This window comes from Ovis aries, chromosome 18 (genome assembly GCF_016772045.2).
Source record: "Ovis aries strain OAR_USU_Benz2616 breed Rambouillet chromosome 18, ARS-UI_Ramb_v3.0, whole genome shotgun sequence".
NCBI classification, from domain to species: domain Eukaryota; kingdom Metazoa; phylum Chordata; class Mammalia; order Artiodactyla; family Bovidae; genus Ovis; species Ovis aries.
In genome coordinates, this window is record NC_056071.1 from 7044364 (window position 1) to 7062827 (window position 18464).

Genomic DNA, 18464 nt, shown 5'->3' on the forward strand with positions numbered 1-18464 from the left:
GGATCTGGTTGACTTTGGGCTGCAAACCTACTATGGATTCAAGAAAATCTGGTTGCTTCACCAAGATCACTCTTGAAGATTCCTTGCTCCTCTCAACAGATCCCTTTCAAAATCGTAGACCACTTGCAGCTGAACATATTTTTCGCTCCTCTGTATGAGTTTTTGCTTTGTTAATGGAATAAAGATGTGTTTGGGGAATGAATAACAGAAAAGCCTATCAAAATGGAAATACCAGGGAATGGAATTCTGAGAGATAAAGGGACTTTTTCGTGTATTAAAGAGCAGTTTCTCCCACTGATGTTTGCACACAACATGAGGATTAATTTTTCTGAAGCTGAGTCTCAGGGTAGATGTGATGATAGGATGAAAGCATCTTATGCTCAATAAGCTGCTGTGCTCCTCTCAACGTACCTGTCAGGAAGGGGGAAGCAAATGCCACTGATGTTTTGCAGTAACAAGACCACGCCACGGAGTTTTTAACAAGTTGCTCAGTGTGATAGGATGGGTCAGAGTGATTCACTGGGTAATACGTACCAGGAGATGTCTTGAACTGTAAATATGCTTTTCCACTGGGACCCGCTTAAGGTTTGGCACAGAGATCTCAGTGATAGGCAGCAGATCCAGAGAGTTAACTCTTCGCTTGCCTAGTTAGTGGTGGGTCATGGAGCAAAGATAACCCAGAATAACACATACACCCAGAATTGAGTCATGCTGAGCCCTGTAAAGCAGGGCACACTGTTAGGAGGCCTGGGAAGACGACTGTGGGGTCAGGTAGAGACTCGGTCATTGCCTGGGGTTTGATGAGATGTGATTCACAGAGACCCAGGGCAGATCCCAGGGAAGCGAGTGGATAGTATTTACAATAACAGTGAAACTCTCCTTCCCCATTCCATCCACACAGGTCTTCTATGGTGCTCAGAGAAGGGCTGACTGCAGAAAGCAAGGAAAAGCAAAGACTCAGGTGCAGGCCTTAGCTTTTCTGATGGTCTCCGGGGTTACAGAAGGAACTGTGGGGTAAGCAGCAGGTCGGGGAGAACTCTCCACGAGGAAGAACACGCGGTTTTGACTTCCAACCTCAGCCACAGACTAGAACATACGCCCCACACTTGGTGTATTGAAAGAGTTGCTAACGAGGCAAGGAGTTGGTGGTTCCCAGAGAAGGGCTTCTGGGCTCTGCCAGGGAGCTTGGGGCATCCCAAAGGATGGAGGACTGGTCTGGGAAAGTGACAAGATTCCAGGAGGAAAATATGCAGTGAAACTACACAGAAATGCTTACAGACAGCCCTGTATGTTTCCTGCATGTCTAAGTGAGATAGGAAGAAGACAGAGAAAGAAACTGAATTTGAAAGGGTCAAGGAGAAGTTAGCATGCCCTGGGTCTACCTGGGCAGAAGAGCAGACAAAAACAAGGATATCTTACCAAGGCCCCTGAGAGGGTCTCTCTCTCCGTGGCTTCCTCTACCCAGACTCACCTCGTCATATGCCAGTTCTTACCCCTAGTTCTTGGGCACCAGGCAAGCCCCCTGAAATACAGGTGCAATGCTACAAAGAGTCCAAGGATCTCTCCAAATTGGTGAGATTGCATATCCACCATGAAAAAGGCTCAGTTGACTTTATAGAGAATCGGGGAAGTTTCTTTTCCTGCACACCTGAGTTTGTAGATTATGTCAGAGAACCAGGACACCCAGGGAATGGGCACAGCTCAGCTCAGGACTGGGGTTTCAAACTGGCCCCTCCAGCGATGACAAAGGTCTATTTACTTTGGGCCTTGTTGACTCCCCTTTTCCTCCTTTCCCCCATTTTGGCAGAAACATTGTACTAACCCATCATGGATAGTCCTCTTCATGAGGCTTTGTCTGAACTCAGCAAAACAAAGTGTGATAATTAAGTGTGAGGTTGGCCTCGTGTGTAGGGAAAGGGACAAGCTTACTAGTATTTACCATTTCATCCTGTTTCAAACACCAGGAGTGAAAAGGGCTGGAAAACCGGGATGTGGAGACCAAAGCAAAAGGTCTAGTTATTCAAACACTTGGGGAATTTTCTAGGTCAAGTGAAAGCTTGTATTGCTAAGTTAGGAGTCTGTTCATCCCAGATGTTTGGCTGTTGGACACAAGGCAGTGCAGGATGCCTTCCAATTCCTGCAGTGGGCACTGCCAGCTTGACGGGACATCCTGGGAGCCACCCTGGTGTCATGATGGGGTGCGGTGGGGAGGGAGTAAGCCTGGAGGTGATCGTGGATCAGAACACACAGCAGTAAGGAGAATGATCTAGCAGGGCGAGATGCAGGTGGCTTCAAGGAACTGGAGTCATTTGGGGGTTAAAAATATGGTAGGGTAATTGCTTTTAAATGCACACTCCCACTAGAGATAGGTGAATCTTGGTTGTATTACAAACTACCAGTTTTTAAAAATTGAAGTTTATTTACATTGTTTTGTTTTATGTGTACAGCAAGATGATTCAGTTTTACGTATGTATTTTTTTCAGAAGCTTTTCCATTATAAGTTATTGCAAGATATTGAATATAGTTCCCTGTGCTATACAATAAATCCTTGATGTATTTTATATATAATGATGTGTAATATTTTATATAAAATATGTGTAATATTTATATATAGTGATGTGCAACTGTTAATTCCATGCTGCTAATTTATTCCTCCCCTTTTCACTTCGGTAAGCATAAACTTGTTTTCTATGTCTGTGAGTCTGTTTCTGGTTTGCAAATTAATTTGCTTGTGTTATTTTTTTAGATCCTACATATAAGTGAGACGACATAATATATCTTTCTCTGACTTCACTCAGTATGATAATCTATAGGTCCATCCACAGAAATAAGCTCTAAATGGATTAAAGGCCTGAATATAAGATAGGGCACTATAAAACTCCTAGAGGAAAACATAGGCAGAACACTCTGACCCAAGGTGCAGCAAAATCTTTTTCGATCTGTCTCCCAGAATAATGGAAATAAAAACAAAAATAAACAAATGGGACCTACTTAAACTTAAAAGCTTTTGCACAGCAAAGGAAACAGTAAGCAAAATGAAAAGAGAACCCACAGACTGGGAGAAAATGTTTGTAAATGACGTGACCAACAAGAGATTAGTCTCTGAAATTTACAAACAGCTCATGATGCTTAACAATATCAAAACAAACAATCCAATCAAAAAAATGGGCAGAAGACCTAAACAGACATTTCTCCAAAGACATACAAATGGCTAAGAGGCACATGAAAAGACGTTCGACATCACTAATTATTAGAGAAATGCAAATGAAAACTAAAATGAGATATCACCTCACACTAGCCAGAATGGCTATCATCAAAAACTCCACAAACAATAAATGCCAAGAGAGAAGGGAACCCTCCTACACTGTTGGTGGGAGTGTAAATTAGTACAGTCACTATGGAGAACAGTATGGAGGTTCCTTTAAAAAACTAAAAATAGAGCTACCATATAGACCCCGCAATCCCACTCCTGGGCATACATCCAGAGAAAAGCGTGATCTGAAAGGATACAAGCAACCCATGTTCACTGCAGCATTATCACAATAGCTAAGACGTGGAAGCAACCCAAATGTCCATTGACAGAGAAACGGATAAAAAAGCTGTGTTATGTACATATATATACACATCCGATGGAATATTGCTCAGCCATTAAAAGAATGAAATAATGCCATTTGCAACATGGATGGATCTAGAGATTGTCATTCTCAGTGAAGTCAGTCAGACAGAGGAGAAATATCTTACATGCAGAATCTAAGAGGAAATGATATGAATGAACTTGCTTACAGAAAGTAAGCAAGGAGACAGACTTACAGAAAACAATCTTTCAAAAAACAGAGACTCGCAGACTTAGAGAACAAGCTTATGGTTGCTGGGGGGACGGACAGGGGGATAGTTAGGGAGTTTGGGATAGACATGTAGACACTGCTGTATTTAAAATGGGTAACTAACAAGGACCTACTCCATAGCACAGGGAGCTCTTGCTTAGTGTTATGTGGCAGCCTGGATGGGAGGGGAATTGGGAAGAGAGGGGATACGTGTATACGTATGATGGAGTCCCTTTGCTATTCACCTAAAACTATCATAACATCGTTTATTAATTGGTTGTACCTCAATACAAAATAAAAAAATTTAGGAAAACCTCTAGGTCCATTCACATTGCTGCAAACAGCAATATGTCATTCTTTTGGGGGGCCGAGTACTATTCCATTGTATATTTCTATCTACCCACCTATTTTCTTTACCCATTCAGTTGACGGATACTTAGGTTGCTTCCTTGTGGCTATTGTAAATTGTGCTGTTATGAGCCTTCCATACCTGTATCTTTTCAAAGTAGAATTTTCATCTCACAAAATACCAATTTAGGTCATATTATTAAATCAACTGAATATCAATTCCCAGGCAGCTATCTTCTCTTCTGAAAGGCATTGGATTTAGAAACACACTTATAGACAATGAGTTGCAAATCAGTACATACGTCAGATCCCCAGCTCACTGCTTTAAAAAGACACCTTCTGACATGAAGGCTAACTAACACTCTAGTTATAGGAAGCTGAGGGAAGACGCAGACAAAGAAAAGTCCATGTGTAAAAGTGTTAGTTCTTCTAAGATGCTCCACCAATACCACTCTTTAGGGACCATTGAAATAATACTAGCATGTGGCCTTTCATTTAGATTTATGTAGCAATTTACAATGGAACAGATGTCTTTGTTTATGTCATATAACAGAATTGGGAGCAATTAAAAATACTTTTCTTATGATCTTTCATCCAACCTTCCATCATTGCTAGTAATTTACTTTATTGACAGTAAAGGAAGCCCATAAGAGAATGGCTGGGCTCTACTGCCTTTCACATTATCAGCTCCTCGTACTTACAGTCAAGGCTGGAAAAGCCACCATCACCAACTTCGGGAATGGCGTGAAGATCCAAACCAGTACTGTACATAGCTGGTGAATCAGGGAAACATAGGAAGTCCAGGAACTAAACCAAAAGGCATGGCAGCCCAGCAGGGAAATTCAAGCCTACAAATTCCCAAGACACGTGCCCCTGGGGCTGACCTCTATCAGGAGTAGCTCTAGCTTGCCTGTATAAAGCGCCTTTCATAGCTTGTGGATAGCAAAAGAAATATATTGCTCAATTTGGTTCTAATTAAATTAAGAGTTTCTGAAGTAGATTTTAATTCAAATGCAGAAGGGCACAAACCCTCACGTTATAACAAAGTGAACACATCCCGTATCAGTATCAAGATCAACAAATAGAATACAGCTAGCACCCAGAGCATCCCTCATGTCCCATCCCAGGCACCCCCTTCTCCATTCAAAGCCATCGACTCAACCTAAATGCTCAAGGACAGAACTGACAACGAGTGAGTAAATTGTCATCTATTCACACGATGTAATACAACACAGCAACCCAAACGAGTGGCCTGCTGCTACCTGCAGTAGCATGGATTGCTTGCACAAACGTAAGGCTGAGTGAAAGGAGCCCGGTTCCAAAGAATGTGCAATCAAAAACAAAAACAACAAAACTAGCTATGGAGTTAGAAGTCAGAGCTACAGTTCCCTTCGGGGATTATGAAAAAGACATTGTCCCAGGAGATTTTTCAGTGTTTTAAACTGTGGCCATTATAGTGAGTTAAGGTTCAGGGTTAGGAAGGAGAATAGCGTTAGGATCGCACATTGTCCTGATTACCAGCGAGGATGAGCATTTCTGCATATCAGCTACTCTTTTGTGGCATGTCTGTTCACATCTTCTGCCCATTTTGCTTTAGGGTTGTGTGTCTTTTGCTCACTGATTCATTTTTCACATATTTCAGACACAAGTCCTCTCTTGTAGCTGTGGTTCTCTTCTCTGGTTATATGTATTACAAATCTCCCAATCTGAGTCTTGCCTCTTCTTAATGGTGTCTTTTTAAAACTGAGATATAATTCACATTCCATAAACTAAGGCTACTTAAAGCATACAGTTCAGTGGTCATTAGAACATGCACAAGTTTGCATGTCCTCTACCTAATTTCAGAGCGTTTTCATCAGCCCAATGAGAAACCCCATTCCCGCTAGCTGCCACTTTGCATTCTCTCCTCCTGTGCCTCAGTTCAGTTCAGGTCAGTCGCTCAGTCGTGTCTGACTCTTCGCGACCCCATGAATCGCAGCACGCCAGGCCTCCCTGTCCATCACCATCTCCCGGAGTTCACTCAGACTCACGTCCATCGAGTCAGTGATGCCATCCAGCCATCTCATCCTCTGTCGTCCCCTTCTCCTCCTGCCCCCAATACCTCCCAGCATCAGAGTCTTTTCCAATGAGTCAACTCTTCGCATGAGGTGGCCAAAGTACTGGAGTTTCAGCTTTAGCATCATTCCTTCCAAAGAAATCCCAGGGCTGATCTTTAGAATGGACTGGTTGGATCTCCCTGCAGTCCAAGGGACTCTCAAGAGTCTTCTCTAACACCACACTTCAAAAGCATCAATTCTTCGGCGCTCAGCCTTCTTCGCAGTCCAACTCTCACATCCATACATGACTACTGGAAAACCATAGCCTTGACTAGACGGACCTTAGTCGGCAAAGTAATGTCTCTGCTTTTGAATATGCTATCTAGGTTGATCATAGCTTTCCTTCCAAGGAGTAAGCGTCTTTTAATTCCTAGCAACCACTAAACTTTTTGTCTCTATCAGTTTGCCCCTTCTGAACACTTTGTAGAAATAGAATCACATAATACATTTTTGTGTGTCTGACTTCTATATCTTCGCATAATGCTTTCAAGGTTCAGCCATGTTGTAGCATGGGTCAATACTTCACTCCTTTCTATGGCTGAACACCATTTCACTACACGGATATAAGGAATTTTGTTTGTCAGTTAATCGGCTGATGGACCTTTGAGTTATTTCCACTTTTTGGCTAATGCAAATAATGCTGCTATGAACATTCATGTACAAGTTTTCGTGTGAACAAATGTTTTCAATTCTGTGGAATTTAAAGGTAGGAGTGAAATAGCTAAGATATATGGTAACTGAGTGTTTAACTTTTTGAGAAATGGCCAAACTTCTCAAAAACAGTCTCACCATTTTACATCCTCATTAGCAAGATATGATGATTCAAATTTCTCCACATCTTTGCCAACGTCTACTTACTGTCTGATTTTTTAGTTATGTTATTAGAGGACGTGAAGTGGTAATTCCTTGTGGTTTTGATTTGCATTTTCCTAATAACTAATGATATTTCGCATCTTTTCATGTGCTTGTTGGCCATTTGCCTATCTTCTCTGAGAAATGTTTATTCAAATCCCTTGCCCATTTTTCAAACTGAGTTGGTTTTTCATTGTTGACTTGCAAGAGTTATTTATATATTCTGGATGCAGGTTCCTTACCACACGCATGATTTGCAAATATTTTCTCCCATTCTGTGGGTTGTCTTCTCACTTTATTGATAGCATCCTTTGAAGCACAAATTTTTACAATTTTGTAAATTTATCTATTTTATTTATCTAATGTATTTATTTTGTAATTTATCTATTTTTTCTTTGGTTGCTTGTGTTGTGGTATCATATCTAGGGTCATAAAGGTGTGCACCTGTGTTTCCTCCTAAGAGTTTTATAGTTTTAACTTTGGTCTATGATCCATTTTGAGTGAATTTGGGGGATCCAATTTCATTCTTTTGCATCTGGATATTCAGCTGTCCCCTCACTATTTGTTGAAAAGACTATCAATCTTTCCATTGAATTGTCTTGGAATCCTTGATCCAAAAATATAAGAATTTATTTCTGGACTCAGTTCTATTTCATTGATCTTTATGGCTGTCCTTTTGGAGTACCATGTTATCTTAATTGCTATAGATTTTCCTTTTTCAAGATTGTTCAGGCTATTCTGCATCCGTTGCATTTCTGTGTCAAATTTTTGATCATTTTATCAATTGTTGCAAAAACCAGCTAGGATTTTGTTAGGGATTGTGTAGAGTTTGTTGATCAATTGAGGAGTATTGCCCTCTTAACAATATTAAGTAATCCAATTAATTAACATAGGATATCTATCCTTTTATTTAGGTCTTCTGTAGTTTCTTTCAATGAAATTTTGTAGTTAACAGTTTTATATCTCTCTTGTTAAGTTTAATCCCAAGTATGTTATTCCCTGTGATGCTATTTTTGTAAATGGAGTTGGTTTCTTAATTTTGTTTCTAGATTAGTCATTGCTAGTATATAGAAATACACTGAGTTGCATATGTTGATCCTATACCCCACAGCCTTGCTGAAGTCATTTATCATCTCTTGGAAGTTTCCTTGGTATGGACTTCTTAAGATTTTCTATGTACGAGACCATGTCATCTGCAAAAGCAAAAAGATCATTTTCCTTCTTGCTTACCAATCTGGGTGCATTTTATTTCACTGTCTTTCTAACTGTCCTGGCTAGAACCTCCAGAGCAATGCTGAGTAGAAGTGATGAGAGCAGACGTTCTTGGCTTGTTCACAGCATTTCATCATTAAGTCTTCCTACATTAAGCATGACCTGAGCTGTGAGATTGTCATAGATGCTTTTTATGAGAATGAGATAATTCCCTTCTTTTTCTAGTTTGTTGAGCATTTTTATTATTAAGGTGTTGGATTTTTTCCAATATTTTCTCTGCATCTATTGAGATAATCAAGCTATTTTATTTTTGATTCTATTAATACGGTATACTGGGCTTCCTTGGTGGCTCAGATGACAAAGAATCTGCCTGCAATGCAGGAGACCTGGGTTCAGTCTCTGGGTTGGGAAGATCCCCTGGAGGAGGGCATGGCAACCGACTCATGATCTTGCCTGGAGAATCCCCATGAACAGAGGAACCTGGCGGGCTACAGTCCATGTGGTTGAAAAGAGTAGGATCGAGTGTCTTATTTTGAACCAACAGTGTCCTTTGATAAATAGAAGTTCTTAATCTAAACATAGATCAATTTATCGGTCTTTTATTTTAGGTTTTGTGTTTTTGTGTCCTGTATAAGAAATCTTTGGCTATTCCAAGACCATGAAGTTATTCTCCTAAATATCTTTTACATGCCTTGTTGTTTTACCTTTCACATTTAGATCCACAATCCATCTCGACTCAATTTTTCGTGTAAGTGCTTATAGAAATCAACATAAATTTTGCCCATATTGATTTCCAGTTGACCCAGCACTGTTTACTGAAACGATCATCCTTTCCCATTGCTCTGAGGACGAAAACGTCACTCTTGTCACAAACTGAGCGTGTGTGTTTACTTCTAGACTCTCTGTTCTGTTTCACTGATCATTTGTCTAATCTGGCCCCAGTGCCGCATGGCCTTAATGACTGAGCTTTATAACAAGGCTTGGGAATGCTTTAGCGTAAGTCCCCTATTTTGCTCTTTTTCTTCAAGGTTAGCTTGGCTGTTTGGGCTATTGCTATACACATTCTGCAATCAGTTTGTGAATTTACACACACAATCATAGACCTACACCTACACATCCACACACACACAATCTGGAACTTTCACTGTGATTACAATGAGTCTATAGTTCAATTTTTGACATTTTTAGAGAGACTGAGGATCTATTTGTGTTCGTTAGTAAAGAGTTTTCTAAGCCCTGTCTTTTCTATGATTTTTGTGAGAATAAAATCATAGAAAGATAGATTTTATTAATGAGAATAAATAATAATAAAAATGACATTTTAAATAATTCCTATATGTTAGATGACTGGGCTAAGGGCATTATGGGTTTTACCTTATTTTATTATTAAAAAAAAATTGCCAAAAACTATGAGACTTCCCTGAAGAAAGCCATAACATTTTGTTAAAGGCATAAAAACAATATCTGAACAAACCATGAGACACAGCATGGCCTCGGGTGGGAAGAATTAATCATCATTAATGTATCAGTGATTTTCAAAGAAATATTTACCGTAAGCTAATTCTAATCAGAGTATCAGTGGTGTTTTTCTAGAGCTGTACAAAAGTGTTTCAGCACTTATATTTTAAAAATTCTAAATGTTTTAGAATTGACAACAAAAAGCTTTAATTTCAAAAAAAGAATATTAAGGTCGGATTGCCTTACCAGATATTACTTTCCAAAATGCAAATGTACTAATTTTTAAAAACTGTATAGTTTGGCTCACAAATAAGCTTACAGATCAAAAGACCAAAAAGCCAGAAAGATCTGTGTATATATTAAAAACTACCACACACAAAAAAAGCTTTTTTGCTCCATGCAGAGAAGATGGTTTATTTAATTAATGCAATTGGCATAACTGGCTATTGATCTGCAAAAAATCCCACCTCCAACCATGAGTCAAATCATTATGGATGGATTACCACTTGAAACATAAAACAAAAAGTAATAGAATCAATTTGAGATGAAACTTGAGTAGCCTCAAAACTAGGGAAGGGAGAAGTACTTAGACAGTACAGGCAATCTAGAATACATAAGAGAAAAAAAAGCCTAATGAGTTTGAGTACGAAAAGTTAAAATGCAAAAACCAATTGGAGGAAGTATTTGCAATTTTCTCCACTCATAAGTGAATGTCCCTAAAATATTAATACAAGGAGCTCCTCCAGTTGAATTTTTTAAAACATGTCAACCTAGTAGAAACATAAGCAAAGAGTATGACTGGCAATACAAGGAAAAGAAAATTAAATGGCCAACAAAACCTTGACCATCTCTCCAGACTCTCTACTAGACAGAGAACTTAGTTTATACCAGCGTGATCACATGTTTTCCCACCATTCACACTGGTAAGAATTGAAAGTCTTCAGAAGCACATTCAGTGTTCATGAAGGCATAGAGGAAACAGACCATCTAATATTATGCTACTAGGTGGGTGAATTACTTCCTTTTGGTAAAGGAAGCTAACTGGCAGCATCAGTTAAAATGTCAAATGTATATATATCTTGAATCCAGCAAATTCATTTGGTGGATGTTGAACTTCAAAGAACCTATGTTCACAGATGGCATCTTGAAGTTTGTTGAAGAATAGTTTAGATCTATTGTATGAATTATATGAATTATATTTAAATTAAAAAAGCAAACTGAAAAGAAATATTCAGACACTTAGTAACATATATTTCCTTGGGCTCCAAAATCACTGCAGATGGTGACTGCATCCATGAAATTAAAAGATGCTTGCTCCTTGGGAGAAAAGCTATGACAAACCTAGACCACATATTAAAAAGTGGAGACATTACCAACAAAGGTCGGTATAGTCAAAGTGAAAGTGAAATTTGCTCAGTCGTGTCTGACTATCTGCGACTCCATGGATAGCTCTTGGAATTCTCCAGGCCAGAATACTGGAGTGGGTAGCTTTTCTCTTCTCCAGGGGATCTTCCCAACCCAGGGATTGAACCCAGGTCTCCCACATTGCAGGCGAATTCTTTACCAGCTGAGCTGCAAGAGAAGCCCAACAGTACTGGGGTGGGTATCCTATCCCTTCTCCAGCGGATCTTCCCAACTCAGGAATTGAACCAGGATCTCCTGCATTGCAGGTGGATTCTTTATCAACTGAACTATCACGGAAGCCTGTATAGTCAAAGCTATGGTTTTTCCAGCAAGTCATGTATGGGTGTGAGAGTTGGACCATAAAGAAGGCTGAGCACCAAAGAATTGATCCCTTTGAAATACTGTGGTGCTAGAGAAGACTCTTGAGAGTCCCTTGGACAGCAAGGAGATCCAACCAGTCCATCCTAAAGGAAATCAGTCCTGAATATTCATTGGAAGGACTGATGCTGAAGTTTCATTACTTTGGCCACCTGATGCGAAGAGCCGACTCATTAGAAAAGACCCCTGATACTGGGAAAGATTGAAGGCAGGAGAAGGGAATGACGGAGGATGAGATGGTTGGATGGCATCACCTAGTCAACGGACATGACTTAGACGAGCCCCAGGAGTTGGTCATGGACGGGGAAGCCTGGCGTGCTGCAGTCCATGGGGTCACAAAGAGTCAGATACAACTGAGAGACTGAACTGGACTGAACATACATGTATTAACATTTATTACACAGTAGGATCAGTTGTAAGTGATTCACGTGGAAACGCCAGGGCCAGTGAAGCTCTGCTCCCGTCAGTCCTAGTTTATTGATGTAGCACCAGCAGGTCACACAGCAGGTGTGTGGTGGAGCTGGTGTTGGAAACCAAGCCTCTCATCACATCTGTATCTGCAACCCCTTTGGAATGTTGCATGTTGATTCCATTTTTTTTAAATGATCCAATTCTAGATAAAAAGAAAGAAAAAAGAAACCTGTAATATGAACATTTTCAAACGACACGTGTGATATGAAATTACTGCAGCAGGTTTTCCTACCTATTAATGCATGCTTTCAGTTTACAAAGACCACTGTTCTCACTGGAATGCTGATGCCTATGTCCCACTCTCAGAGACTCTGATTTAATTGGTGTGAGTGTTGCCTGTGCATCGGGTTTTTCCAGGCTCCCGGGGTGATTTTTAATGTGTAGCAAAGTCCAAGAACCACTGGCATAGATAACTTAGATCTGATGCCCAGTTTGGAAACAGTTTGGCTCGGGATCTGTGAAGCTGTTTTTGCAATAGTCCTGTTAACCACTAGATGGGGTCTTGTCCACATGACAGTAAGTCAGCAACCAGGTTTCTGCAGAACTCTCTTTGGTAGAAAAGAGTAGAAAACATACAGGAAGTGAGGAGAGCTTGCAGGCACCAGATCTGTGATCAGGTATTTCGCCAGGCTTTGGCCTCACAGTATATTATGTCGTCAGCATACGTCTTTGTAAAGTTCTGGGGAGAAATTCGTATTACCTTTTAAGCCTGATTTTCCCTCAAGTCAGAGAGACACATCCCTTTAGTTTCTTCCTGTATCTGTGTCTTTTCTTGGACATGAATTACAGAAAGTCATTCTTTGTGGGAAGGCCACACCCTCTGTTGTTTGGCTGCAAGGGTAAAACGGAATGAGGCTCTTTGGAAATTTCCTAATTAAAAGTACATAATTGACTGTGTACTAAATAGCCAGGAGGGCAGTATTTAAAATCTACTTATAGATTCAGATTAGTGGTGGGAATAAATAGGGCAATCAGGAGAAAACTGTTAAATTATGATTCTCATCCCCCTAACACACAAGAGTCTGACTTTTCTAGAAAACAAGTATCTCTGAGCTTGATTGTTCTCCCTTTGATCTCAAAATAAACACCAACTTGCCTACTTCTTGGTCATGCACTGTTGATTCATTAAAGAGCCGTACACTGATTTCCCATAAATGCTTAACTCATAATGATTATGGGCAAAGTCAAGAAACATAATTTAAGGGGAAATTTTGCAATAAAATTAGCCTGAAAACTAAGTGTAATTACTGCATCAGTGTTTCCACTATTTGGACCTTTTCCCATTGGAATTTATAAATAATGTTCTTAGTGAATGTACAATTTACATGTTTCTCAGAACAAAGAACAAGGAGGAGATGGTAGCTATATCTCAGAGCAGGAAATTAATATGAAGGCTTTGAGGTTTCTGTCATAGCTATTCATTCACAAAGCAGTCTATAGACTATGAGGCCCTGCGGACCATCCTACCAAAAATCTGTGCCAAAATCTCTATTAATCAGGGTTCCCCAGAGTAACAGAACCAATAGGAAATGTATTTATACAATCATACGTGTGTGTGTGTGTGTGCGCGCGCGCACATATATATGATTTATTTTGAGGAATTGGCAATTCCTTATAATAAATTTCTCCACAATATGGAAGCTGAGAAGTTCCCCAGCTCTGAGGTCAGCAAGTTGAGGCCTGAGAGAACTGATGGTGTACATTCCAGTCCAAAGGCAGAAGATCAGTGCCTCAGTTAGGAGACTGGAGAGTGAATTCTCCCTTCCTCAGCCTTTTCTTCTTCTGTTCGGGCCTTCAGTGGGTTGGATGGAAATCCAGTAGCTTTCTCAAAGTGTGTTCACAGAATTTTAGTTCCTTGGAACAGAAATTAGAAATTGTTAATACAGGCAATTTGGCATAAAAGGGTTTCAGTGTCAAATAAGTCTGGAAAATCCTGGGCAAAATAGTTAAGCAGATTTCCTCTCTGCCATCCTTCTCAAAGCCTTTAATATGTCCATGTACTTTGTGATTATCTAAGAGGTGATACTTTGTAAAGCTTTCCAGACTTACTTAGCACAGTATCTTGTTTGGCATTAGCACCTCTCCAAATCCTGGTAATAAAGTACTACAGAGCAGAAACTATGTTTTATCTGATTTTGTACCCCAGCCTCTAGCTCAGTGCCTGCCAGACAGAAGAGACCAGATAAATGTCTGAAATTCTATTCAACAAAATGGTCAATGATGGATGAAAGGGCAGTAGAGATATGGCCAAGTAATAAACAAATTTTACGCAAGACCAGCCTGAGACTATGGCGAAGATTTCTCAGCCCACTCCTAGAGGGCCAGAAAATCGGAAAAACATTTTAAGGATGTTGGAGTCAGAGCCTGAGCTCTCACCATTCTGGAAGATGCCGCAGGGACGACAAGGTGAATTTGCTCTTTCTTAGTGAAGCAGATGCTCCCTATGTCCCGCCCATATTCTCTGTTTCTCCCAACTGCAGGCATTTGCATTTCTGTCTGAGATTTTCTTTTTGCCGCAAGAGCCAGTTTTGCTGTCCATTCAGCACGCCCTGGGAGCCGCTGTCCATGATCAGCTGGAGTTGGTGTATCAATACCCCAGCTCCCCACCCCACAGTTGGGCTAACTCAGCCTTGTGTGTTTCACCACTCAGCTCAGTGGGTAAAGAATCTGCCTGCAATGCAGGAGATTCAGAAACGTGGGTTTGATCCCTGGGTCGGTAAGATCCCCTGGAGAAGGAAATGGCTACCCATTGCAGTATTCTTGCCTGAAAAATCCCATGGACAGAGGAGCCTGGAGGGCTACAGTCCAAAGAGTGGCAAAGAGTCGGACATGACTGAGCAAGCTTCCCCACCCTCCCATCCCTGCGAGGATCCCAGGAATCCCCTCTTACTTGCATTCCCTGCTTCTGATCCTTGGCTCATGTTCTGTTTCTGGGGGACCCCTAAAATGACAGTGCTCACCTTTCCGTGGATTCTTTCCCGTCTTGACTCCTCCTCAACTACAGGACCTCGGAACCCCTGAAAATCTCCCCTAAACTAGTTCTTAAAGGGGACCCTCCTGTCGGCTCACAGCCCCACTGTCCAGTTGTAGCCATCCCAGGGCATGTCCCAGTCATGCGTTCAGTTGGTGTGAAGGGGAGACTTGGGAATGTACCCTGTCCTGAGCCAAAGAGGGTAATGGGGGCACCAAGGTGGGAGAGACAGGCTTAGAGCCAGCCCTCAGGGCACTCCCATGCTTTTACAGAAGATAAGCACAAATCACATTACCACACAAATCACCACGCAGTGATAATCCTTAGCGAGTGCTGAGAAGCAGAACCATGGGGTGCCACGGAGGAGAATAACAAGAGCGCCTAATCCAGTCGTGGGCGTGAGGGAGGCTTCCCAGTGGAGCTAACCTGCCTGTTGAGACAGAGGGTGTACAGGCCCTGGGCGGGTGTGGGGGTGGGGAGGGGTGGGGAAGACAGGTCGGGCAGAGGCAACAGCTACACAAAGGCCCCGGGCAGAGGAGCGCGTGCCTTTCCACGCCAGTTGTCTGATCGGTGGGCCTCCCAGGGTTCCCGAAGCCATCAGAGCCGTCCGGGGCAGGAGCTGAGGCAGGGCTGGCAGAGCCCCCCTCCTAACTCTGTGCCAGACTCTGTTCCTCCGGAGCCCCACGGCAGCTCACAGGTGTCTCCCCTGCAGACTTGGGGGGGCCACCAGTCCCTCTCTCTGTGCGTGAGAATTGCACTCCCCAGGCCCCTTGGAAAAGGCCTTGCTTCGGCCAATAAAATGTGAGCAGAAGTGATAAAGTCCACCTCCTAGAGAAGACTTCCTAGAGAAGGCCTTTATGAACTGAGGCACAACTGCGGTGCTCTTTCCCCTCTGCTGTGGCAACTGGAAGTGTTCCAGACGGGTCAGCCCTGTCGGTCTAGATGACTGTGACACGTCAGCTGACCCTCAGTCATCATGTAGCATAAGCAAGAAATAAACTTTTGTTGCTTTAAGCTACTGAGATTTGAAGGTTCCTACTGTGGCTCGGTCCAGCCAAGCCTGACAAACAAACCTGTTAGAACTGCTCTGGGGAAGACACTCGGAGCACACACAGGCAGGGCCGCACAGTGGCTATTGTACCACCCCCGAGACCTGCCAGCTCGTGTGTGATCCTGGCTCTGCTGCCTTCTGACTGAGAGACGTGGGGCTAGCTGCTCACGCTCTCTATGCTTCTGTTTCTCCATCTATAAAATAGTAATGATTGTATTTACTACATATTCTTGAGAGAATTATGTAAGTTCATTCATGCAAAGAGCTTGGAAAATTGCCAGGCACAGAGTAAGTGCTCAATAAATATTAGCTTTAATATTAACTTTTTTTAAAAAAACAAACAGCAGTTGGATGCCGCAGGTGGCCCAGATCCTTCCTTAGGAAAAATATTATCCAAAGGAAACCTCGCTGGCATAAGGCCTTCAGAAGGGGCAACTCTCTGTATGCAAACTCAAACGTCTCCAAGGAGGGGCGGCAGCATCCACATGTTTAGCTTTTTTTTTTTTTTTTTCTTGTCTGATAGAGGCCCAGGTACTGAAAAAAGGTAGCTCAGCTGGTAAAGAATCCGCTTGCAGTGCAGGAGACCGCGGTTCAATTTCCAGGTCAGGAAGTTCCCCTGGAGTAGGAAAGGCTACCCACTCCAGTATTCTTGGGCTTCCCTGGTGGTTCAGACTGTAAAGAATGTGCCTGCAGTGTGGGAGACCCAGGTTCGATCCCTGGGTTGGGAAGATCCCCTGAAGGAGGGGATGGCGACCCACTCCAGTATTCTCGCCTGGAGAATCCCATGGACAGAGGAGCCTGGTGGGCTACAGTCTATGGGGTCGCAAAGAGTCGCCTGAGCGACTAAGCACAGCACACAGCTATAATAAAAACAGTGATGCAAGTGAAGTGGCAAGCGATAGTTGATGCTCAGTTTCTGTGCTGGGTGAAAGTGAAAGCGAAGGTCGCTCAGTCGTGTCCGACTCTTTGCGACCCCATGGACTATACGGTCCATGGAATTCTCCAGGCCAGAATACTGGAGTGGGTAGCCTTTCCCTTCTCCAGGGGATCTTCCCAGCCCAGGGATTGAACCTAGGTCTCACGCACTGCGGGCAGATTCTTCACCAGCTGAGCCACAAGGGAAGCCCTCTGTGCTGGGGGCCACGGGTAACGCGGGTGCCAAGGGGGGCAGAGGAGCACGGAAGAGGGCATCCCCCATTCAAAGGGGCAGCTGAGACCCACAAGAATGCAGGGGCAGTGATGCTAGGCTTTCAGTTGTTTTTAATAGGCGATTTGGCTTTTAAAATGTGAACTCATGTAAAACATTGTGTGAGGCCAAGCCATCATATGATGGGTTGCATCTGTGGTTTGCATCTCCTGTTCTCAGGACCCTGCTCTTGCACAGGGCGGAAGCTCAGATATTTGTATCACTAAATGTTTGAGTGCTTGTTTAAATGGCTTTTCCAGAACCTAAGAAACACCTTCCCAAAGATCCACTTAGGCCTCCACCTCCTGAAAACATAAAATCACTCCCATTTTTGAAATGGCAATATCTTCAGGGTCCACCGCCGTTTCTCTGTCTTAGTCTCAGTTCAAACCAGTATGAGTGATGTGGCTGCCAACACTTGGCAGTCTTTGGGGAAAGCGGCTCGTCCGGGCTCCTGGCCTCAACAGGGGGTGTGAACTGGAAAGGGGGGCAGTGCAAATCAGCCCGGTGTCCCCACCAGCTCTACAAACCTCCCAGGGCCAATACTTGGAAGGGGTAGGCGTCTGAGGCCACTTGGAGGAAGGGGTCCCCACTGCAGCCCAGGAGCTGTGCCGCCTGCCATCCTCGTGGGATGGGAATGCGGATGGGGATTGGGAATGTGTCCCCGCCCCTCCCCCATCAGTAGGCAGCCAACAGCAGGTGGGCTTGGGTTCCGGCGCAGGGGTGGAGGCCTTCCCACTGCTTCCCAGCCCTGCCAATGATGGAGAAAGGTTGGTTGGAGAGTAGGAAGCTACCTCCTCCCCTTCTTGCCTGTTACCCTTGGCCTGGGGTGACCATAATTTCACATCAGTAAAGCAGCGGGATCCTTCAAGCTGTTCCCAGTGACTTCTCAGTTGACACCAGGCAGATCACTGAACATTTTTTTTTGATGATTCAGTCTCTTATCTGTACCGCAGGTGTAATAATAGCATCTTCAGAGAGTCATGTGTCACAGACTTCATTAGCATTTCCAAAAGCCGGTGAGCTTCTTAGGGGGAGAGATGGCTTACCCCACCCTCCACCCCGCACCACTCCATGCAACCCCGATCCCCCTACGTGAATGTCTCCCTTTTCTGGTAGCAGAATGGGAGAAATGCTTTTGAGAAGCATGCTTTCGATGATGCATTAATACTTCACACGACTGTCAGTGTTTCTCAATGCAGTTTATCTTTCC